Here is a 24,464-nt window from a genome sequence, read left to right as displayed (position 1 = left end):
ATACCACCCATGGACACATTTCCCCTTCTCAGTCTGCCCTGGATCTGTGACCCAGAACTGGGTGGTGGGAGAAAAAGCTACCAGTTGGCACTTGTTCCCATACCCTGCATGAATGAGGTCAAAGGACCATGGTACAGATGTGGGACCTCTTCTTGCCTAGATGCACATACTCTCCCTTTACTGAAGTGTTCCATGGGTGCACTCTTGGCTAGATCCTGTCCCCACTGTTTGCAGACCTCTGTTTGCCAACTTCAGTGGAAGAAATGACTCGTTACATTTTCTTGCATTTTCTGATTAGAATTTGATCTGGTGCATATTTTAGTTCTGTTGAATTTATGCCATTTCCATCTGGAGGTAGGGGCAGTGAGCTCACTCTACTTCTACCTGTTATTCCACCATCTTGCCTTTGCCTGGGAATGGTTCTTATTCTTTTAAGTTTGAATCACTTCCTTTATATAGCTTAAAAATGAGATCTTTCTCAGAAAACTTTTATCCAAAGATTCCTCCCCAGTTAACTGTTTCCCTTTCTATTATTAGATTAATTGGATTTATTTGTACAAAACTTTTTTTAATTTTATGTAATCCAAGTTGTCCATTTTATCTTCTGTGATCCTTTCAGTCTCTTGTTTGGTCATGAACCCTTCCCCTGTCCGTAGATCTACAAAATAATTTCTTTCTTGTTCCTCTAGTTTATAAAGTGAAGTGTTGATGTAAGCCTAATTTCTGCCAGACACTTCATACCATATAGTAAGATAAACTCCAAATGGATTCAAGATCTAAATACAAAAAGTCACTTTATAAACAATTTCCCCAATGGTTTTTGTCAACTAGTAAGTCCTTATTCTGGTAGCTGGCTGGGTTTTTGAGTTTATAAATTACTAGGTTACTAAGTTTGTTTGCTTCTTTATATTGTATGTCAAATCAGCTCCATTGATTGACTTCTTTTTTACTGAATACCAAATTGTTTTGATGATTTCTGAGTTGTAGCACAGTTTGAGATCTGGTGCCGCTAAGCCCCATTCCTACTTGTCATTATTTCCTTTCATATTTTTGTTCCTTAGTCAATCAATTATCACTTATTAAGCACCTGCCATGTGCTAGTCACTGTGCTATGGGCTGGGCATACAAAGAAAGTGAAAAAACAAAACAAAACAAAAAACAGTCTCTGCTTTCAAGCTCACAGTTGAAAGGGGAGATAACATACAAAGAGCTATGTGCAAACAAGATATATACAAAGATATATAAGCCAGGAAAAATTGTAGAAAACAGACAGAAGGAACTAGCATTAAGGGTGGGGGATCAGTAAAAGTTTCTTGCAGGCTAATTTTATTTCTCCAGATGAGTTTTGTTATAATTTTTTCTAGCTCTATAAAGTAATCTCTTAGTAGTTTGGTATGGCACTGAATAAGCAAATTAATTTAGGTAATTGTCATTTTTATTATATTGTTTTAGCCTCCTTTTGAGTGTTAATTTTTTTTTATGTATTTAGGTCTGTGTATTTCTGCAAAGAATGTTTTGCTGTTGTATTCATCTGTTTCCTATGTGTGTCTTGGTAGATAAACTCTCAAATATTGTATATTCTATGTAGTTACTTTATTTTCTAAAAAATTCTTAAAATCCGTTTGCTTTCAATTATTAATTATTTTTATCTCATTTATCACCAGCTGCCAAAGACATTGTAAATCAACCTAGCTAAAGCATCAGGATACCATGAGGGCAAAATGGGAGGCAACATGTGCCAGTCAAGTAAATCTGCCATCACCAATTTTATCACCCTCTCCCTTCAGATCCCTAATAGACAGCCCAGGACAAACAACCCAAGGTCTTGGAGATTAGCAATGCTTCCAGCATGGTGTCCAAAGCCATCATCCTGGGAAGCAACTCCTGCTAAGATGCAGCCTGGCAACTGCAACTTGTCATTAACTCAACCTCAGAGACTGATGGGACTTTACCATTGCAAATGACATTAAAGAAGACTCATTACACTCTGCTTTGCTATTGCACTCTAAGGAACGTGGTACCTTCCCATTTGACTTGCAGCTGAAACCTTCCAAATATGTTGTTTCCTCGAGTAGAATGTCAGCTTCTTGAGAGCAGGGACTGACTTCTATTTGTATCCCCAGAACTTAGCAAAGAGCTTTGTACATAACAAGCACCTAATAAATGCTTTTTCTTTCCTTTCTTCCTTTCTTCCTATGTATTAGTCTGTAACTTCTCCATAAAGATGTAGGGAATAACTTTCAATATTAGTCATCTGGAATCATGGTTGAATATTGAATTGATCTGAGTTTTTCAGTCTTTCAAAGTTATTTATCTTTATAGTTAATATTTTGCTATAAGGTATTCTGGTTCTGCTCACTTCACTTTTCATTTATACAAGTCTTCTTAGCTCTGAAACTACTTCTTTTTAGATTTCTTAGAACATAGTATTTCATATTATGATATATATACTTATTGTATATAATATGTGATAAATTATATATAATATTATGATATATTAAAATATAATTTACTCAACTATTCCCAACTTGATAGGTACCCTTTAATTTCTAGTTTTTGCCTCTCCGAAGAGAGCTGCTGTAAATATTTTGAGATATGAAGGCCCTTTTTCACTTTCATGGATCTCTTTGGGATATAGACCTAGTAAGGGTCAAAGAGAGGCATAGTTAAATAACTTTTTGGTCATACTTCTAAATTGACCACCAGAATGACTGAGTTAATTCACAACTCCATCAATAATACTTCAGTGTGCTTGTTTTCCTGCAGCACCTCCAACATCTGTCGTCCTTTTTTGTCAGCTTTGTCAAACTTGGTTGTGAAGTAGAACCAGAGTTGGTTTAATTTGCATTTCCATTATTAGTGGTTTGGAGCATCCTGTCATATGGTTGTAAATAGCTTAGATTTCTTCTCTTGAAGACTACCTGTTCATATCCTTTGACTATTTATCAATTAGAAAATGCTTCTCATTCTTGTAAAGATGAATCAGTTCCTTACATGGCTTGGAAATTAAGCTTTTATCAGAGAAACTTGCTCCAAAGATTTTTTTTTTTTCCGAATTTCAATTGTATTGGATTTGTTTGTGCAAAAACCTTTTGAATTTTATGTAATCTAAATTGTCTATTTTATCTTTGGTGATTCTCTCTATCCCTTGTTTGGTCATGAACTCTTAACCCATCCATAGATCTATAAGGAAATGTCTAACTTGTTCTTCTAATTAGTTTATAATGTGACCTTTTATATCTAGGTCATGTATCCATTGGGCTGCTAAGTGGCACAGTAGACAGAGCACCAGGCCTGGAGTCAAGAAAACTTGAGTTCAAATCTGGCCTCAGACACCTACTAGCTGTGTGACTCTGGGCAAGTCACTTGACCCTGTTTGCCTCAATTTCCTCATCTATAAAATGAGTGGGAGAAGGAAATGACTCTCCCAAAATGGCTCTTCTCTACTATGAAAACGCTAATGGGGTCACAAAGAGTCAGATGTGACTGAAATGTATCCATATTTGGTATGAGTGTTGATCTAAACCTGACTTCTGTCAGACTGCTATCCAGTTTTCCTAAAAATTTTTGTCAAATAGTGAATTTTACCCCAGTAGTTGGGTCTTTGGGTTCTAGGTTTGTTTGCTTCTATATGTTGTGTATTAATCTCATCCATTTAATGACTTCTCTTTTTTATTATCAAATTGTTTTAATGATTACTGCTTTGTAGTTTAGTTTGAGATCTGGTAGTGCTAAACCTCTTTCCCACATTTTCGCATTTCCCTTCAGATTTTTGACCTTTTGTTTTACTAGATGAATTTTGTCATTTTTTATAACAAGAGTAATACTAGCTAGCATTTATATTAAGACTTATTTACATTGATTTATAAATTGCTTTACAAATATTATCTCTTCTTATCTTCACAACAACCTGGAATGTAAGTGCTATTATTATCTGCATTTTACAGATGAGGAAACCAAGGCAGACAGAGGTTAAGTGACTTGCATAATGTCACACAGCTAATAATTGTCTAGGCAGGATTTGAACTCAGGTCTTTTTGACTCTAGGTCTGGTTATCTATGGAATGAACCACCTAGTTGCCTCTGTGTTGTTTTTTTTTTTTTTCCTAGCTTGGTATGTCCTTTTTATTATATTGACTTGCTTGCTAATGAGCCATTAATATTTCTCCATTTATTTAGGCCTATTTCAGTAAAGAATATTTTGTTATTGGTTTTTCTTGTTCCTATGTGTATCATGATACATAGGCTCCCAATTACATTAAACATTCTACTTATTTCAGAGGAATTTTTCTATTTCTGCTGGGTTTTGTTTGCAATATACAAAATATTGATGATTTATGTGGATTTATTTTTAAATCTTGCAACTTTACCAAAGTTATTGATTGCTGCAATTAGTTTTTCATTCATCCTCTGGTTTTCTAGGAAAACCATCTTATTATCTGGAATTTGTGGTGATTTTGTTTCCTATTTGCTGATATTTATTCTTTTGGTTTCTTTGCTTGTTTTATTGCTGTAGCTAGCATTTCTAGCATTGTCAAATAACGATGGTGATAGTGGATATTCTTGCTTTATTTTTGGTCCTGTCATTAATATTTTATTGTTATTCTATATAATGCTGGATCTTGGTTTTAGATAGATCCTACTTAACATGCTAAACAGAGATACATTTTTTCCTTTTTAGTGTTTTTAACATACATGAGAACTGTAATTTGTCAAAAGCTTTTGTGTATGTTGATATAATCATGATTTTTGTCATTCTTATTATTAATATGGTCTGTTCTGTTTTTTGATTTTATTAATTTATTTTTAGTTTTCAACATAAGCTTTTGAGTTTTAAATTTTCTTTCCTACTCTCATTACCTCCCTCCGCCAGAGAGCATGCAATCTGATATAGGCTGTACGTATACATTACTATTAAACATATTTTCACATTAGTCATGTTGTAAAGAAGAATTAGAACAAATAGGAGGAACTACAAGAAAGAAGAGACAAAACAAAACACAACAGAAGAAAAAAAATAGCAAATAGTGTGCTTCGATCTGCATTCAAACTCCATAGTTCTTTCTTTGGATGTGGATAGCATTTTCCATCATGAGGCCTTTGGAGATGTCTTAGATCCTTGCATTGCTGAGAAGGGCTAAGTCTATCAATATTAGTCATAGCACAATGTGGCTGTTACTGTGTACAACGTTCTCCTAGTTCTGCTCGCTTCACTCAGCATCAGTCCATACAAGTCTTTCCAGGTTTTTCTGAAGTCTGCTTGCTCATCATTTCTTATAGCACAATAGTATTCCATTACATTCATATACCACAACTTGTTCAGTCATTCCCCAGTTGATGAGCATCCTCTCAGTTTCCAATTTTTTGCCACCACAAAAAGAGCAGCTGTAAATATTTTTGTACAGGTAGGTCCTTTTCCCATTTTTATAATCTGTTCAGGATACAACCCTTGAAATGGTATTGCTGAGTCAAAGGGTATGCACATTTTTATAGCCTTTTGGGCATAGTTCCAAATTGCTCTCCAAAATGGTTGGATCTTTTCACAACTCCACCAACAATGCATTAGTGTTCCAATTTTCTCACAAATTCTCCAACATTTATTATTTTCCTGTTTTGTCATGTTGGCCAATCTGATAGGTGTGATGTTGTACCTCAGAGTTGTTTTGATTTGCATTTCTCTAATCAGTTAGAACATTTCTTCATATGACTATAAATAGGTTTAATTTCTTCATCTGAAAACTGCTCATATCCTTTGACCATTTATCAATTGGGGAATGACTTGTTATAAATTTGACTTAGTACTCTATATATTTTAGAAATAAGGCCCTTATCAAAGATACTGGTTGTAAAAATTCTTTCCCAGTTTTCTGCTTCCCTTCTAATCTTGGATGCATTGGCTTTGTTTATGCAAAAACTTTTCAATTAATGTAATCAAAATTATCCATTTTGCATTTCATAATGTTCTGTATCTCTTGTTTCGTCATAAATTCTACTGTTCTCCATAAATCTGATAGGTAAACTCGTCCTTGTTCTCCCCGTTTGCTTATAATATCAGACTTTATATCTAAATCCTGTACCCATCTTGACTTTATTTTGGTATATGGTGTATGATGTTGGTCTAGGCCTAGTTTCTGCCATACTCTTTTCTAGTTTTCCCAGCAGTTTTTGTCAAATAGTGAGTCCTTATCCCAGAAGCTGGGGTCTTTAGGTTTATCAAACAGTAGATTACTATAGTCGTTGACTATTGTGTCTTATGTACCTAACCTATTCCATTGATTCACCACTCTATTTCTTAGCCAGTACCAAGTAGTTTTGATGATTGCTGCTTTGTAATACAATTTAAGATCTGGAATGGTTAGGGCACCTTCCCTAGCATTTCTTTTCATTAGTTCCCTTGATATTCTGGATCTTTTGTTCTTCCAGATGAATCTTGTTATTATTTTTTCTAGCTATATAAAATAATTTTTGGTAGTTGGATTGGTATGGCACTAAGTAAATTAATTTAGGTAGAATTGTCATTTTTATTGTATTAGCTTGGCCTACCCATGAGCAACTGATGTTTTTCCAATTATTTAGATCTGACTTTATTTGTGTGACAAGTGTTTTGTAATTGTATTCATACAGTTCCTGGGTTTGTTTCAGCAGGTAGACTCCTAAATATTTTATAATGTCTACAATAACTTTAAATGGGATTTTTCTTTCTATCTCTTGCTATTGGGCTTTGTTGGTAACATATTATAGATCTGGTTTTAAGATACGAAATTCTTCATAAAATAGAATGTCATTCTTGTGCTGAGGCCATATTACTCTTCTCTGTATTATTCTAATGTTAGTATGTGAGCTGTGAGCCCATCCTATTATTTTGTAATCCACACCTTGCCCGTTAGATTTTATTTTAGTGGACAGGAGCTACCTCATGGCTTGTGTTACAGGATCAAATAAACCTCAAAAAGTCTGAGCAATCAGCTTCCTTAAATTTGTTGTTCTTATCAGGGACTGTAAGTAGGTCTTGAGTTGCTGTAGTGTTCGGTGAAATGGTCATGAGAGCAGAAAACCTGTAACTTTACATCTTCCAGAGTGACTTAAGCAAAGGCATTTGTGGCTGACCTGAAAAATTCAAGAAGCTGAGCACTTAGCAGAAATCTGACTTGAGAGAGTAACTAGTTTGAGGGAAAATGTACGGTGGCATTATTAAGTATCAGTCGTCATCTTGATGTCTGGTAAAACGAAGCAAATCCAAGTCCCTTTAAAGATAATAGGGGGAATAAGAGAAAAGATGTACGAATTTGTAGCCACCATTCACTCTGTACTCTTTGCCCTTGTTCTTTATCCAAGTGGAAAATTACATGAAAAAAAAAGGATCTAGGTTCATTTTATAATTGAAAGCATCTCCACTAGAAGATTGTTTTTGAACTTGTCTCATCTACTGGAGAGCCAAATGGCCCTGTTTTAGAGAAATCCAGCCCTTGGGCAGGGGATAATTGATAGACTTCTTCCTGTAATTTGGTTTGTGATTATGTAGCACCTCATACCCTTATTGTATGGAAAAGTCCACCTTCTATAAAAGTCTTAGTAAGGCCAATGCTGGAGATTCAGAACTTAGTTAAATATTCTGAAATTCCCTCTATGCATAAGCAGCTTAACCTTAGTTATTAAGAACGTTGCTCATAAATATAGCCTCCTACTTGAAACAATGTCCATTGACTATATATTTTGCCAGCTTGAACACGCTTAGACACACTGGTCCTGATCCTTGCAAATAGGAGGACAGGGCTGTTTTGCCACTTAAAATAGCAATCATAACTGAAATCCCCACTTAACCCATTACCAGCCATCTGGAAAATTTAGAAAGTTTTCATTATTTCAGAAATCTGGCTTTATGGTTACTAGCCTTGCTGTAAATATTAGATGAGTCAGGAATTTAATTTGACTTATGGGATATGTGTGGTTGTGACTGGGCAGTACTTCTCTATACAATAAATCATTCTGGTAATTTAGAATCTAGCCAATAGTACAAGGCCATAAAAATGCACGGTATACCTGACTTTATTCATCCAAATAAATCAGCAAGGAATATTGTATTTCAAGGCTAGAACAAATAGCTATAGGAGAGGATTCTCTGCTTTGTAACATCAACATTCAATTTATTTTCGCTACTTGTAATTCCAGCTTTTACATGGGATTCTTTTTTTTCCCCTCTTTTTTGGTGAGGCAGTCAGGGTGACTTGCCCAGGGTCACACAGCTAGTAAGTGTCAAATGTCTGAGGCTGGATTTGAACTCAGGTCCGCCTGATTCCAAGGCTGGAGCTCTATCCACTGCGCCACCTAGCTGTCCCCACATGGTACACTTCTACAGCAAGTCATAGAGTGATAGTATTTTTTTTTGTTTTGTTTTTAATTTATTTATTTTTAGTTTTCAACATTCACTTCCTCAAAATTTTGAGTTTCAAAATTTTTCACCATCTCATCCCTTCCCCCACCCCAAGATGGCATGCATTCTGTATACCCCTTCCCCTAATCTGCCTTCCCTTCTATCTCTCCCCTACTTCTTTTATCCCCTACCCCTTCTGTTTTCCCGTAGGGAAGGCTATATATCAATACATCATTTCCTGTATTTCTTATATCCCAGGTGCATGTGAAAACAATTTTTTTTAACATATGTTTTTAAAACTTTGGGTTACAAATTTTCTCCCTCCCTCTCCACCTATCCTCATTGAAAAGGCAAGCAACTCGATACACGTCATACGTGTGTAGTCATGCAAAACACTTCCATAGTAGTCATGTTGCGGGAAACTAAGTATATTTCCCTTCATCCTATCCCACTCCCCATTTATTCTATTCTCTCTTTTGACCCTGTCCCTCCTCAGAAGTTTTTGCTTCTCCTCCCCCAATCTGCCTTCCTCTCTATCATACCCCAGCTCTCTTGTCCCCTTCCCCCCTTATTTTCCTGTAGGGTAAGATAGATTTCCATGCCCAATTGAGAATAAGATTCACTCATTCCCTCTCACCTTCGCCATTTCTACTCCACTGTAGAAGCCTTTTCTTGTCTGTTTCATGTGAGATAATTTACCCCATTCTACCTCTCCCTTTCTCCTTTCCCGGTATAATCCTCTCACCCCTTAATTTTATTTTCCAGATATCACCCCTTCATCTTCAACTCACCCTGTGCCCTCTATCTATCTATCTGTCTGTCTATCTATCTATCTATCTATCTATCTATCTATCTATCTATCTATCTACACATATAATTTTTCCCCTCCCACTACCGTAATACTGACAAAGGACTCATGAGTTACAAATATCTTTCCATGCAGGAATGTAAACAGTTCAACCTTAATAAGTCTCTTATGATTTCTCTTTCCTGTTTACCTCTTCATGTTTCACTTGAGTCTTGTATTTGAAAATCAAATTTTCTATTCAGCTCTGGCCTTTTCATCAAGAATGCTTAAAGCTCCCCTATTTCACTGAATGACCATTTTTTACCCTGGAGGATTATACTCAGTTTTGCTGGGTAGGTGATTCTTGGTTGTAATCCTATCTCCTTTGCCCTCCGGAATATTATATTCCATGCCCTCTGGTCCCTTAATGTAGAAGCTGCTACGTCTTGTGTTACCCTGATTGTGTTTCCATAATACTTGAATTGTTTTTCTGACTGCTTGCAATATTTTCTCCTTGACCTGAGAACTGTGGAAGTTGGCTACAATATTCCTAGGAGTTTTCCTTTGGGGATCTCTTTCAGGAGGTGATTGGGGGATTTTTTCAATTTCTATTTTGCCCTCTGGTTCTAAAATATCAGGGAAGTTTTCCTTGATAATTTCTTGAAAGATGATGTCTAGGCTCTTTTTTTGATCATGGCTTTCAGATAGTCCAATAATTTTTAAATTCTCTCTCCTGGATCTATTTTCCAGGTCAGTTGTTTTTCCAGTGAGATATTTCACATTCTCTTCTATTTCTTCATTCTTTTGGATTTGTTTTACAGTGTCTGGATTTCTCATAAAGTCACTGGCTTCCAATTGCTCTATTCTAATTTTTTTTTAAAGCAATTGGAGTTAAGTGACTTGCCCAGGGTCACACAGATAGTGTCAAGTGTTTGGTCTGAGGCTGGATTTGAACTCAGGTCGTCCTGATTTCAGGGCTGGTGCTCCATCCACTGTGCCACCTAGCTGCCCCACTCTATTCTAATTTTTAAGGAAGTATTTTCTTTAGTAAATTTTTGGACTTCCTTTTCCATTTGGCCAATTTTGCTTTTTAGGGCATTCTTCTTCTCATTGGCTTTTTGGACCTCTTTTGCCATTTGGGTTAGGCTATTTTTTAAGGTGTTATTTTCTTCAGTATTTTTTTGGGTCTCCTTTAGCAAGCTGTTGACTTGTTTTTCATGATTTTCTTGCATCACTCTCAGTTTTTCCTCTGCTTCTCTTGCTTGCTTCTCAAAATCCTTTTTGAGCTCTTCCATGATCTGGGACCAATTCATATTTTCCTTGGAGGCTTTGGATGTAGGAGCTTTGACTTTGTTGTCTTCTTCTGGTTGTATGTTTTGATCTTCTTTGTCACCAAAGTAAGATTCTATAGACTGACTCTTTTTGCACTGCTTGCTTATGATCCCAGCCAATTACTTGAGTTATAAACTCTTTGTTAAGGTAGGGGTCTGTTTCTAGTGTGGAGAATGTACTGTCCCAAGCTTCAGGGGTTTTGTGCAGCTGTTTTCAGAGATACTTCTAGGGACCTATAAATTTTCAGTTCTTCCAAGGTGCTGTGATAGAGGGTGAGGTGTTTACTTCTTTCCTGGCCTGTGCTCTGGTCTATGAGTGACCACAAGCACTCTTTTCTGTCTTGGAACTGTGAGGAAGATTTCCTCTCCACAGCCACTACAAGCTCCACCACGCCAGTGCTCTTCGTCGTCACAGGACTGCCACCCAGAACTGTGATCCAGATCCAAGCATGGGCAAAGCAAGAGAATCCTGCACTAGCAAAAGAGATCTCTGCAATCCCCCTCTGATCAGCCACTCGATTCCCCCTCAGTCTGTGGGTCAGAAGCTCAGGAAGCAGCTGCTGCCCCAGGGCCAGGCTCAAAGCCTGGAGCTGAGACCACTGCACTTCTCTCTCTCACTGCAGACACAGACTTTTCCCACTGACCTTTTAAGTTGTCTTTGGCGTTCATGGGTTGAGAAGTCTGGAAGCTGCGACAGCTGCTGACGATTCAGTCCTCTGAGGGCTGGTCCAGGTTTGCCAAGGCCTGCCCTGCCCATGTGCCACACTGAACTGTGCTCCTCTCCCAGCCCAGAGTGATCTACCTTTCCAATCAACTATCCAGGTTGTCTTGGGCTGGAAATTTGTTTCACTCTGTCTTTTTGTAGGTTTTTCTGCTTTAGAATTTGTTTAGAGCCATTTTTTATAGGTATTTGGAGGGGTTTGGGGGGGAGCTCAGGCACGTCACTGCTTTTACTCCGCCGTCTTGGCTCTGCCCCCCGAATGATAGTATTTTAGAGTTGGATTGTCAGCTTAACCCTTTGTTTCTAAGTTTTTACTCTCAAGAATGATTTTGTGAGTGGCAGCACTATCCTCCTGTTAGATGATATTCCCTGACTTCCTGATCTAGCTTAATCATTTTTCCCCTCTTCATTTCCAGTAAAAATCCAGTGCCAGGACTTGTGGGATAGCAATTAGAAAAACAATAATAATTCATAACTAACATCTTTAAAGTTTTCAAAAACATTTTATATATATTATCCAAAACCTGCAAAGACCTGGATGAACTGATGAGTGAAATGTACATAACCAGTGCAATTTATAAATTAATAACATCATAAAGACAAAAAACTTGGAAAGATTCGGAACTCTGATCAGTGAAGTGACTGACCTTGATTTCAGAGTTTAAGAGGATAAAGCGTGCTACCAACCTCCTGAAGAGATGTGATAGACTCAATATGCAGAATGAGACATATGTTTTTGGACATGGCCAATGTGGTCATTTGTTTTACTTGTCTATATATATTTGTTACAAAGGATTTTCTTCTTTCTTTTTCTTTTTTTGCTTTTCGGGGGAAAGCAAAAGGAAGAAGGGTTCTTAGAGAGGGTTCCCTGCCTCACTTCTCCTCCTAGATTCAAAGAGAATAGGAGGAAGGCCAGAAGGAATCATAGATTAGTGGCATAACTTTGAAATTTACATGCTAAATTTGTTACGTACTTGAAAACTATGAAATAGATATTTGATTAGTAGTATCTTTTATAATTATTTCCTATTCCACAATACATATGGAGCTGTTCATTTTCTTTGTTATTCAGTTCAAAATAAAAAGAAAAAAAGTTGGGAGAAGAAAGCCACCATCTCATTTGAGTCTCACAAAATTGAAGGGCTGATAGAAGAAAGGGGAAGATAGTAGTCACAAGCCCTGTACCACTTCAGGTTTCTAGAAAAAAAAATCTTTTTGGCCTCTTCTTACTTTGGGGTCAGTAAGCATCTTCTTAGGAGCCTACAAAATCAATGGTATTTAGGTGCTATTCAGTATCAAACTACTGATACAATAAATGCTTCAGTGAAGCTGGGGATCAATGTCCTCATGAATCAGTTGGTTAAAAATGTGACTTTACTGCTTCCCTATCACTCAGCCCCCTAAACCTATGATGACTCCAGCTTCTTTCCCTTTACCTCTAGAGTTTTACAAAACAATGGGAATGATCATCTTCCAACGGTTGTGAAAATGTCCTGCATTTGAAGCATGAACAAAGCCAGAGGTTTTTGCTTGCTTGTTTGTTTTTACTGAACAGATCAAAGAAACATAGGGTCATGTCTAAAGCTGAATATAGCTTTATACGCTGATCCAACCATTCTGGAGAGCAATTTGGAACTAGGCCCAAAGGACTATAAAACTGTGCATACCTTTGATCCAGCAATACCACTACCAAGTCTGCATCCCAAAGAGATCATAAAAACGGGAAAAGGATTTACATGTACAAAAATATTTGTAGCAGCTCTTTTTGTGGTGGCAAAGAACTGGAAATTGAGGGGATTGTCCATCAATTGGGGAATGGCTGAACAAGTTGTGGTATATGAATGTAATGGAACATTGTTGTTTTATAAGAAATGATGAGCAGGCAGATTTCAGAAAAGCCTGGAAAGACTTACATGAACTGATGCTGAGTGAAATGAGCAAAACCAGGAGAACATTTTACACAGTAATAGCAACATTGGGATGATCAAATTTGATAGACTTAGTTCTCCTCAGCAATACAATGATCTAAGACAGTTCCAAAAGACTCATGATAGAAAACGCTATCCACAACCAGAGAAAGAACAATGGAGTCTGAATACAGATTGAAGCATACTATTTTCACTTTTTTGTTGCTTTTTCTTGTGTTTTTCCCTTCTGTTCTGATTCTTTTACAACATGACTAATGTGGAAATATGTTTAAAATGATTGTACATTTATAACCTATATCAGATTGCTTGGTGTCTTGGGGAGGGGGGAGGGAAGAGATAGAGGGAGAAAAATTCTGACCTCAAATCTTACAAAAATGAATGTTGAAAACTATATTTACATGTAATTGGGAAAAATACTATTAAGTAAATATATATGTGTATATGTGTGTGTGTGTATATATATATACACGTGTGTGTGTGTGTGTGTGTACACAGTGCATTACTATGCCCATTTTTTCACATTCTACCTCCATCATATGTCATTTTTCTTTTTCTGTCACATTAGCCAATCTGATGGGTGTGAGGGAGTATCTCAGAGTTGTTTTAATTTGCATGCCTCTAGAGTGGTGAATCAGTGGAATAGGTTAGGTATGCAAGACAGTAGTCAATGACTATTTGACAAACCCAAAGACCTCAGCTTCTGGGATAAGAGCTCACTGTTTTATAAAAACTGATAAGAAAGGGGGAAGCTAAGTGGCGCAGTAGATAGAGCTCTGGTTTTGAAGTTAGGAGGACCTGAGTTCAAATCCAGCCTCAGACACATTACTATCCCTTTCATCACTTCTTATAGTACAATAGTATCGCCTTTGTTCAGTCATTCTCTCAATTTATGAGTTCCTCCTAAGTTTCTAATTGTTTTCCACTACAAAAAGCAGCTACAAATATTTTTGTAAATATAGTTTTTCCTCTTTCTTTGATCTCTATGGGGTATAAACCTAGTAATGGTATTACTGGGTCATTGGGTATGTATAGTTTGATAACTTTTGGGCTGTAGTTCTAAAATAGCTTTCATTGTTCCTGAATGGCTCCACCAATTCATAGATGCACTAAAATGCATCAATGTACCTGTTTTCTTGCAGCCCCTCCAACATTTGTCATTTTTCTTTTTTGGTCATGTTATTATAAATGATGGATGTGAGGTAGAAACAGAGTTTCTTTAATTTGCATTCTTCTAGTTATTAGGAATTTGGAGCAGTCAGTAATATTTATTAAACATCTACTATGTCCTGGGCACTGTGCTAAGTGCTGGGAATACAAAAAGAGGCAAAGACCGCCTCTGCTCTTAAAGAACTTGCAATCTAATGGAGGAGACAACAGGGCAAACAAATATGTACAAAGAATCTATATACAAGATGAAATATGAAAGAATGAAGAGAGGATAGGAAAAGAAGAATAGGAAGAAAAGAAGGATAGGAAAAACTTCCTGTAGAAGATGAGATTTTAGCTGGGACTTAAAGGGATCCAGGGAAGCCAATAGGTAGAAATGAGGAACAAGAACATTCTGGTCATGGGAGATAGCCAAAAAAAAAAAAATGCCTGGAGCCAAGAGATGGAACATCTAGTTTATGGAACAGCAAGGAGACCAGTGTCACTGAATCAAAAATTTGTGCAGGGAATAAGGTACAGGTGAGACGAATGATTTATTGGACCCCTATTTTATTTCAGTCAGTATTAATTAGGTGTGATTCCATAGGTGTAATGATTATTAGCAATTATTAGTGATGTATTCATCTAGTAATTTACATTTAGTCAGTCTAGCTAACTAATACTAGTATAAGAATTACATATATTAATACATATTTTACAAATGTTATACATAGGGATAATTAGATAAGATAGATTCTTTCTTATAATAGGCCTCAGACTTTAAACTATAGGCTATAAGTTCACTGTTCGATGTTCACTAACCTGTAAAGTTAGTTCACTTGCCTAACCATGAGAGTGCTGACTAGAGGACCTCCATTCTTTTGGGTAAAGAGTATGGGTGACCACACCCAGCATGGGTGGGATGTCTTGACATGATATGGAAAGTCCCCCAACTTATTTTTGTATCTCTAGACCACCCTCTTGCCAACACGAGGAGGGACCCATTTTACAACCACTTAGTCAGCAGAGATGACCCTGGCCTTGCCCATCCTGTGATCACCCATGCTGATGCATCATTTCTGGCCCTCCTGGAGGGTCATGAGCGAGGTCCATCAACCAATGAGACTCTTTGTTTTGGTTTGCCTCTTCTGTGTATCTAGGCCTCAAATACTATAAACATTAAGACCCTGGGAACAAGGGGGCATCTCAGATTGTGAGGAAGGTCTGAGGTCCACTTCATTGAGGGCGGGGGAGGTCCCTTTAATAAAGTGCTATTGTCTTGGAGCTTTACCTCAGTTTCTCTTATTGTCTTATTGTGTGGATCCCACACAAGAAGACTGGAAAGGTAGGAGGGGACTGGATTATGAAAAGATTTGGATGCCAAACAGAGGATTTTGCATTTGATCTTAGAAACGAGAAGAAGCCCCTGGAGTTTATCTTAGAGAAAGGAATTGGTTTCCATCAGTGCTGATACCCGCTGATAGAAGGTGGTTCTGGAATAGATCCAACATGACTGTTCCTCTATTGATACTAGCAACTTCCTTGGAAAATTTCAAACTCACTTCGCTATATCTCAGATATGGGTAATTTTCATCCTTCTGTCTTCCAAATTCAAGCTCATTCCAAGGCTGTAAATGTATTTATTTTTTCTCAGTTGTCTCTCATAGAATGAGTAGAACATGTTGATCACTTGTCCTCAGTTATCCAGAAGAGAAGTGCAGTCCATGTTCTTAATCTTCATCCTCACTACTTTGTAGGGTTCTGTGAGTCCAGGCAGAATGTGCAAATGGTAATGAGATCATGCTCACTCCTTTCAGGGTCCAAGCTGACTTTCCCAGGCTCTATCTTCATATCTCAGTGATGATTCTTTGGCCTTACCATCTGCAGTACTCTCAGAATGTTTTCATTGTCACCTCTAAATTGAGGATGGTCATCTTCATAGTTGTAGTGATGATGGTGCTGGTGGTGGGGATGATGATGATGATGATAGCTAACATCATACAGTGTCAGGAACTGTGCTAAGTGCTTTACAATTTTTATCTCATTTGATCCTCGAGAAAATAGTTCTGTCTTTCTGTTTTTCTTCTCATAATAATATTCCTGTGTCTATCTGTTGTGGTTTCTAATCCTCGTCTCTTTACCTTTTCAAGAACAATTTTATCCACTAGCCCATCTTTCATCATATTTTCTTCAGTTTACACTATAGCTGTTTAAAAAAATTCTAATTTATTTTCAGTTCTGAACTCTCCATCCCATCGCCTCCTCCAGCCATTGAGAAAGCAAATAAATAAAACCTGTTACAGATATGTATAATCAAGAAAAACAAATCACCACATTGGCCATGTCAAAAAAAATGTCTTAGTATGCATTGAGTACATCATCTCTCTATCAGGAGGTCGACAGCATGTTTCATCACGAGTCCTCTCAGATTGAGATTGGTCATTAAGTTTACACTACATCTTTAGAGTCATTCCCCTGCATGGTTTCTGTGGCCTGTACACAGGAAGACATCTCTGAGATGGTTAAGGTTAAGATTCTATAATTAGGCTATTGTATGGGCCCTCTTCCAATTGATCAAATACTTTTTTACTCTATCAATTCATCACTGTTTCTGTAACAGTCTATACTGATACAGTCTTTACTGATACCCTCAAGTCAAGCCAAATCCATAGTTCTTTGGTACTCAGGTCAGCTTGTTCATATCTGGTCTTTCAGAAGGTACTACTTCTCTTGCTACCAGTCTCGATAAGTGATTGTCCCTTTACAACATGAATTTGGATGACAATTTCCCTTTGTACTGAATGGTATTGCCAGATTTGGGAAAACACCACCTCAGTTACTATACCAGGGTTCTAGAACTACTTGGATTTTTGTAAGGACATTTCTGATATGAGAGTCCAGAGCATCTTATGCTTGGATTCCTCAGGTTTTCAATTTCAGAGCCTCTGATACTTTCCAACAAAACTTAATCTTTTTCCTTGTCACATACCTGCCAGTCCTGTAGTAGTTCTGTTGCTTATTTGGCCCAGACCTCTACTGGGTCTTTCCCAGAAGGGCAAGGTTTCTTTCTTCAGAAAATTCTTATCTTGGTCCTAGTATTGCTACCAACAATGAAGCCTCATACCTGCCAACAAGTGAGGCTTTTCCATCTCTCACCTGATGGGCAGGAGGTAGTTCTCTGTATGCCACAGTGGAACTAGCCCAATCCTAATGTGCAGGTGAGCTGTCTTTCTGCACTATGGGACCTAAATTTTGCCCTTCTCACAGGTAAGCTGTTTTTTTCTGATGTAATGGATCTAACTTTGGTCTTTCCCATAGGTACTCCTTTATATGGCTTAGTGGAACCAGCCCTCTTTTTAGCCCAGGTAAAACTTTCATTCCTGGCAACAGAGAATATGAAATTAGCCTCATTCATAGATGAGCTGCCTGCTTCTGATAGGAATAATCTTGTCTCAGTTTCTTTTACACATCAGTCTCCTACTATAGAGCTATTTCTGCATTTCAACTGCTGTGCTCTTTTGTCTCTTTGTTCACTAATGTTTGTTTTTTAGAGAATTCTAGTTCAGATGGAGGATTGTGATCTAATTTCCAGGTACTTTCCCCATGTGGAATTTGTTAGGGAATTTTGAGTGGTCAAATGGATCTGGTAATTCACAGAAAAAGTCCTTAGTAGATTCTCCTGTCCTAATTCTGCTATAAATTAGTCCTTCAATGTTTTTGTAATTACCTCAGTTTCATATCTAGGTCTGCACCAAATATCAATAGTCCCTCCTGGACGTTAATGCTCAGTAAATGAGAATGCATTTCATATGCAACATTCATATTTCTATAATATTGATCAATAATGACCATATTTGTCCAATCATAGTATGAAAATAAACTAGTATAATGAATTTTATACCTTAAGGTTGCTATAGAGCAGAACTCTAAGTATTTGATGGGTTATCAATAAAGCAAATTAGCAGTGATGATAGTATGACTATTCCATTTACACCCCAACAAAATAACACTCAGTGTTGCTGCTAGCACCATTAAATAGCAAGTATTCATATGAAAAGGGAACATGGGGTGTCACAGAGTGAGTACAATGGAGACAACTACACACAGAGACAAAAACCAAAATAAATAACAATAAACAAGCAATCCAAAAATAGAAACACAATTCAAAGCAAAAATCAATTTTGATGAGGGAGAAAATAAAATAAGACAAAAGGAAACAAAAGTGTGGTTCAAAATTTTAAAATCCAACAATTATAAGTCAAATTATAAAATTCAACAGAAAACAAATCTTCCCAATAATTGAAAAATTAATGAGCTAAATTAAACTCTAAATTTGAAGCATACAAGGAAAATTGAAATAAGAGAAAAAAGTATTAAAAATAAAAAAATTAAACTTCCAAAATAAAATTGTTATAGTATTGGTAAATCCAATGCTCATAACAATAATGCTAGAAAATTCTGCTTAAAAGAAAAAAAATAATTAAAGCAGCATTTAAAATCTCAAACAGAGGACAACATCCCAACATGACCTTCCACTTCTAACAGTGGTGGTGGAATGGGGTTATTTTACTGATGGATAACTATTGCCTCTCTGGGTCCCATCCTATTATGGGTAGATCCACCCTGTTTTTCACTTCAAGCACAACTTTTTTATAGTTATCACCCTGTCTGTCTCCCTTCTTGGGCAAGGGATTTTCTTAAACCTGCAATAATACTGGAACCAAGAGAAGGGCAAGTTGCCCGGGGACTTTGTTTTGCTTCTCTTTACCAAGCTTCTTCTTTCCAGAACACTGCTGACTCAGTTGTGTCCAGTATAGTCTTTAATACAATCTTTTCCCTTCATTAATAATAGGTATCAGTAGGGGCAACTAGGTGGCGCAGTGGATAGAGCATGGGTCCTGAAGTCAGGGGGAGCTGAGTTCAAATCTGACCTCAGACCAAACACTTGACACGTACTAGCTGTGTGACCTTGGGCAAGTCATTTAACCCGATTGCCTCACAAAAAAAAGAAACAAAAACAAAAAATAATAGGTGTCAGTAAAAAATATTTTTATCTTCCGCTTCTCTCTCCCCTCCACCCATTGATCCTAGTAAATTAGAATTTCCCCTCACTCCATATGGCCAACCATTGTCTATTCCTTAGCTACCTTTGAGCAAATGAAAAACTGTACAGTAATACTTTAGGCCAGAGACAATTTTATCTAATACCAGCTTTTGAAGCCTAAGTGGACAGAAATTCAAAATAGCCTTTGAAGTTGTAACAACAACAATAAAGCTAACATCTATATAGCTATTCAGGTTTTTTGTTTGTTCGTTTGTTTTTTTGCGAGGCAATTTGGGTTAAGTGACTTGCCCAGAGTCACACAGCTAGTAGGTGTTATGTGTCTGAGGCCAGATGTGAACTCAGGTCCTTCTGAGTCCAGGGCCAGTGCTCTATCCACTGTGCCACCCAGCTGCCCTACTATTCAGGTTTTGAAAGCATTTTATGTATATTATCTTACCTGACCCTCACAACAACCCTGTGTAAGGTAGGTGCTTTAATTATCCTCACTTTAACAATTCTGATGAACTCATGATGAAAAATACTATCTACCTCCACAGAGAGAACTGATGAACTCTGAGTGCAAATTGAAGTATAATTTTTTTTCCTTTCTTTATTTTTCTTGCTTTGTTTGTTTTTTTGTTTTTTGTTTTTTGTTTTTTTTGCAACATGGCTAATATGGAAAAATATTTTTTCATGAAAGTTAAGTCATTATGGTTCAAGACATTTGGGTGTAGAGCTCTTTGCCTCCACACAGTTTCAAGGCTATAATCTCTCTTTTTTATTGTGGTGGCAGCATGCTCTTAGGCCCTTGACCAGCCCTCTGCACCCTTATATATAGATGAGATGTCTCTTCCTATCTCTTCTTGCAGGGTTTTGTTCGTGATATATAGAAATGTTGATGATTTATGTGGGTTTATTTTATATCCAGCTACTTTGCTAAAATTATTCATTGTTTCAACTAACTTTTTAGTTGAATCTTTAGGATTTTCCAAATATATCATCATGTCATCTGCGAAAGGAGATAGTTTTATTACCTCATTGCTCATTACGATTCCTTCAATTTCTTTTTCTTCTCTTATTGTTGTTGCTAGCATTTCTAATACAATATTGAATAATATTGGTGATAATGGGCATCATTGTTTTACTCCTGGTCTCATTTGGAAGGCTTCTAGCTTAATCCACTACAATTAATGCTGCTGATAGTTTTAGGTAGATGCTTCTTATCATTTTGAGGAAAAATCCATTTATATCATACCTATGCTTTCAAGTGTTTCTCATAGGAATAAATGTTATATTTTGTCAAAGGCTTTGTCTGCATCTATTAATATGATCATAGGATTTTTGTTACTTTTATTATTGATATAATCAATTAGGTTAATAGTTTTCCTTATGTTAAACCATCTCTGCATTCCTGGTATAAATCCCACTTGATCACAATGTATAATTTTTGTAATATATTGTTGTAGTCTCCTAGCTGGTATTTTATTTAGGATGTTTGCATCCATAATCATTCATGAAGTGGTTTTTCTTTCTTTGTTTTTGCTCTTCCTGATTTAGGTATCAGTACCACAGAGTTCTTAAGACTTTTCTTTATAATCTTGTTGTTGTATAAATTGTTCTCCTGATTCTGTTTGAGGTCACTTTTAACTCTCAATCTGAGAACTATGAACTATCTAGAAAGGCTTGAGGAGTAAGGGTAGCCTCAGTGGCAGGGTTCTTTTGATTTAGAAATCTAGAATTTGGCTAATGCCTTTCAATTAATTAATTCAATTTAACAATCCCTGTAATTGCCAAATCTCTTATTTCTCATCTTTCTTGAGCTTTCTGCTGCATTTGACACAGGGGAGACCACCCTATCATCCTATATCTAGCTTCCCTTTCTCATACAAATTCCTGCAAAAAGCTCTTTCCTTGATGCCTCTACTTCGTAACCTCTTACTCACTTCTCGGCCCGTGGCAATCTGACTTCCTACTTCATTACTTCAACTGAAGCGACTCTCTTCAAAGTTACCAATGATCCCTTACTTGCTAAAACTGATCATATTTTCTCCATCCTCATCCTTCTTGATATCTTTGTTGTAATTGACGCTACTGAGAGGATGTTCATTAATTGGGGAATGGCTGAACAAGTTGTTGTATATGATAGTGATGGAATACTATTGTGCTATAAGAAAGGGTGTGCAGGATGCTCTAAGAAAAACCTGGAAAGATTAATATGAACTGATGCAAAGTGAAATGAGCAGAACCAGGAGAACATTGTATAGTAACAGCAATATTATATGATGATCGACTGTGACTTAGCTGTTCTTAGTAATACAATGATCTGAGATAATTCTGAAGGATTTATGATGAAAAATGCTATCCATTTCCAGACACTACTGACGACTCTCTCCTCCTAGATACTCCCTCATTGCTATTTTTTCATTGCTCTTTCCTTGGTTGTTCTCCTACCTAATTGTTCCTTCTCAATATCCTTTTCTGACTTATCAGCTTCTATAGGTTTAATTAGCATCTCTACTCAGATGACTCCCACATCTCCATATCCAACCCAAGGCTGTCTTCTGAGTTTTAGTCCTGTATCACCAACTACCTACTGGGCCTTTGAACTGGATGTCCTGTAGGTATCCTAAACTCAACACGTTCAAAATAGACCTCATTATCTTTCCATCCAAATTCTCTCCTCTACTAAATGTCCATATTTCTATTGAGGGCACCACTATTCTTCCCATGTCCTAGGCTTTTAACCTAAGCATTATTCTCCTCAACTCCTTACTCCCCCTCATCCCACATGTCAAATCGGTTGCCAATATTTGCTGATTCTACCTCCACAACATCTCTTGCATTCCACCCCTTCCCTCTATTCACATAGCCACCCCCTTAATTCAGGTCTTCACTGCCTCTTGCTTAGAAAATCGCAATGGCTTCCTAATTGATCTCCTTGACTTAAGTCTCTATCCATTTCTAACTGATCCTCCTTGAAGCTGCAAACGTGATTGTCCTTAAGCACAGAATTAATCATGTCATTGCCTTACTCTAAACTCCTCTGGATCCCTATTAACCATAGAGAAAACATATCTTCTCTGACTTTTAAAACCCTTCACAACCTGACCTTAATCTATTTTTCTATTCTTATTATATCATCATATTATATCATTATATTATGTGCAGCTAGGTGGTGCAGTAAATATAGTGCCAGACCTGGAGGCAGGAAAACTTGAGTTCAAATAGAGCCTCAGATTCTGACTAGTTGTGTAAATCTGAACAAGTCATTTAACCTTGGTTTGCCTCAGTTTCCTCAGCTGTAAAATGGGGATGATAATAGCACCTACCTCCCAGTGTTGTAAGGATCAAATTAGATAATATTTGTTAAAAAAAAAAAAAGCACTTAGACCAGTGGACAGGTAAATGGCATAATGGACAGCTAGATACACAGTGGATAAAGTGCTGGGCTTGGAGTCAGGAAGACTTATCTTTTTGTGTTCAAATCTGGCCTCAGACACTTACTAGCTGTGTGACTCTGGGCAAGTCATTTAACCCTGTTTGCCTCAGTTTCCTCATTTGTAAAATGAGCTGGAGAAGGAAATAGCAAATCACTCCAGTATTTTTGCCAAGAAAATTCCAAATGGGGTCATGAAGAGTTACACATGATTGAAACAACTAAACAAACAAAGAACAGCAAAAACTTCCGTATAGGGCCTGCCACATAGCAGGCATTTAATAAATGCTCCTTCCCTTCCCCATTACTCCCCTCTTATATTCTAGAGTCTAGTCAAACTGGCTTTCTTTCTGTCCCTCATAAATGATACTCCATCTCTCACCTGTCTGCCTTTGGGAGATAAGGAGAAGAATTTCATTTGTAGGACACTGCCATGAGCAAAGTTAGGAGATGACATAGATCAGAGAGGATTAGTAGAATGACGAGTGGCATAATTCTTCAGGAAATTCAGGATATGGGGACGAGTGGTAGGTAAGAAGAGGTAGACTGAAATAGATTATGAAAAGCTTTTGATGCCACACTCAGGAGTGTGAATTTTATTCAGTAGGCAAGAAGGAGACACTGAAGCCCCAACCTAGGACTTTAGGTCCTTTGTTGCAAATTGGCAAATATTGAAGTCCAGAAAGGTACTGGTCTTCTGTACAGCTACATTTTCTAAGGGAAAGAAAGAGCTGTCTGTTTAGACTTCAGGACTGCTTGTCCTTGAGTTAGAGTATTAAGGAATCCCCTACTGCCCCTTTTCTCAAGGCTCAGAATAACAGTCCTCTGCATTCTCCTCCCAGCCTGTCCTTAGAGGTTGTGGGTATTGAGGTGCTAACACTTGGAGTACATGGGGCCATCTCCAGTCGTCCTGATCTACATCCTGCCACTGGACCCAGATGACTCTGGAGGAGAAAGTGAGGCTGGTGACCTTGTACAACCCTGCCTCACTTAAATCTAATTCACTTGCAAGTCATGGCATCACCTTCCTGATGTCATGGTCCTCTTTGAGAATGAAGGACAAACGGTAACTTGGAGTACAAGCCAAACAAATGAGAACTAGGGTTACTTAACTATGAGAACTGACAGATTCATAATCATTTAGATTGGTGGTTGGGGCGGAATATATTAATAGGAGAATGTGCCAACTTAATTTGATGTACAGGAACATGTGGACAGAGAACACACTTAGTCTAGCCCTCATCTTAATTATCACTGACTGACTCTTTCCCTCTACATCCGACCCTCTATAGCTCTCTGGACTAGGTCTGACAGCTAATCATTTTCTATTTAAATGATGATTAATTCATATTTTCCCTGACTCCCATTTAGTTTCTGGATTTTGCATTTTCAACTATTTTGACAAAGTCATTGTCTTCCCCTGTATATTATAGAGGCCCTAATGGGCTGGCCACTGTTAATTTAAACAACCACAACAACAAAGTACTGTCTGTATTTCCCAGTTTTACCCTTTTTTCTATACCCTCTCTTTGACTTTGATCCAATACACACACACACACACACACACACACACACACGCTGTATTGAACAGGACTCCTAACCTATTGTATGGTCATGAACCCCTTTGGCAGTCTAGTGACTGCCTTTGACCTCCTCAGAATAATGTATTTAAACGTATAAACTAAAATATAGAGAGATTG

At 37.3% G+C, this 24,464-nt stretch overlaps 1 pseudogene; it reads right to left on the bottom strand.

Annotated features, from left to right (window-relative positions):
• Positions 1–6,750: 6,750 nt before the first annotated feature.
• LOC114048233 lies at positions 6,751–6,851 on the bottom strand (annotated as a pseudogene).
• Positions 6,852–24,464: the final 17,613 nt, after the last annotated feature.

This window comes from Vombatus ursinus, unplaced genomic scaffold (genome assembly GCF_900497805.2).
Source record: "Vombatus ursinus unplaced genomic scaffold, bare-nosed wombat genome assembly UNPS02014791.1, whole genome shotgun sequence".
Taxonomy (NCBI): Eukaryota; Metazoa; Chordata; class Mammalia; order Diprotodontia; family Vombatidae; genus Vombatus; species Vombatus ursinus.
Note: the sequence above shows the minus strand (reverse complement) of the source record. Positions and strands in the feature narration are given on the sequence as shown.